Below are 1,637 nucleotides of genomic sequence, written 5' to 3' on the forward strand. Positions count from 1 at the left end.
CTCTATCGTGCAGCATGTAAAAAATCAGGAACAACAACTCGAAGAGGCCATTCAGCCCTTACCCCCTTCCTCAGAAGACCACCTCTCTTCACGGCCCTCTCAACACCTTCCCTCTTGGCTCACCATCCTAGAACACACTCTACGTTTCCTAAATCAAACGTTCCCTGACTTCCCTTCTTCACAATGCTTCCACTGCGCCTCTTCACAGCGACCCTTACTAGCAGCCGTTCCCCTTCCAGCTATTCTCAACTACACTCACAACACGTCCGCCCACGGGGAAATTATAGTCAAACCTCATGTATCCCTCTGGGAAATAGCCTCTAATTCCTCCTACCTCTGTATCAACTCGCCACGTGCCCCCTTTAACAACACTCTTTGTTCGGCCTACACAAACCTCACAAAGGCCCACTTCCTGCCACCTGGGCTATTTTTGTGGTGCAATGGCACCCTCCTCTCCCGAGCTTCAAACCTAACTCATCCCTGCATAATTGTCACGTTGGTCCCTCAGCTCTCTTTATACTCCATGACCGACCTCCAGACACTTTTAACCCCCAGGCATTCACACAAAAGGACCGTCTTCCTCCCGGTTCTGGTTGGATTGTCCCTCGCAACCGCTTTCACCTCCCTTGGCCTGGCGGGAGGAGATCTCGGCTACTCACTATGGGCAGTAGAAGACCTACAAAACAAAATCCAGATGGTGCTAGACACCACCTCAGAATCCATCGGGTCACTACAAAGACAAATAACTAGTTTAGCACAGGTAACCCTCCAAAACCGTACAGCCCTAGACCTCTTAACAGCCGAAAAAGGAGACACCTGCCTCTTTCTCCAGGAAGAATGCTGCTATTATGTCAATGAATCAGGGCTCATTGAACAAAATATCAACAAACTAAACGACCTCTCCTCACAGCTTCAATGAACAAAGCCCACTCAGATTACCAGTTGGTTTCCAAACTCCCTCCTCACGTGGCTTCTTCCTATCGTTAATCCAGTAGTTCTTTCTTGGCCTGTGTTCCTTTCTCCTTTGCATTATAAAATTTCTTCAATCTCAATTCCAAAAAATTTCAAATCAAACCATTAACCAGTTTCTTTTACAGAGTTACAACCTCCTACCCACCGAGGACCCAGGCCTCAACAACCCAAGCCTTACTGCCTCCTAAACCTTCTCGCCCCAGTTTTCATTACAGATATGGCTTTCAGGCCTTATTACCTCCAACTCAGGTTTTCAGCATTTCTTGACCATCTTCTTCGTGACAAATGGCTCCTCCCTTTCCCGTGTCCACTCGACGACTGGCCGGACCAACTTGCATTTTTCTACCTCCAGGGCACCTTCCAAGACTTCCACCCCAGCGAAATTTTTTCTTTCGGCGCCTTCTTATGGGGCCTCATGTAGCTGGTTCTTTCACCCACCTCACCCCGCAACGTCCTCTGCCAGCAGGAAGTAGCCAGATTGATCAACTCCGCCCCTTTATCACTTAACCAAAGAGGTGGGAATGAAGCCAGCCAGTCACGAGGAACCCGCCCCCTCCAAAGGCTAAGCCTAGGCGTGGCCCCACCTAAAATGGCGCTCCCACCTAAGAGGTGCCCGGACAAACTTACATGGAGGCTCGGACACGGCTCTCCGGGTTTTTCTTCCA

The 1,637-nt window shown here is 49.7% G+C and overlaps 1 protein-coding gene across 1 annotated transcript in view; it reads left to right on the forward strand.

Moving 5' to 3' along the window:
• Positions 1–1,637, forward strand: part of ANO4 (anoctamin 4) — a 383,517-nt gene that overhangs the window by 48,929 nt on the left and 332,951 nt on the right. The gene's annotated exons all lie outside the window — the stretch shown is intronic.

Source organism: Carlito syrichta, unplaced genomic scaffold (assembly GCF_000164805.1).
Source record: "Carlito syrichta isolate Samal-C Ts95f unplaced genomic scaffold, Tarsius_syrichta-2.0.1 Scaffold307930, whole genome shotgun sequence".
Taxonomy (NCBI): domain Eukaryota; kingdom Metazoa; phylum Chordata; class Mammalia; order Primates; family Tarsiidae; genus Carlito; species Carlito syrichta.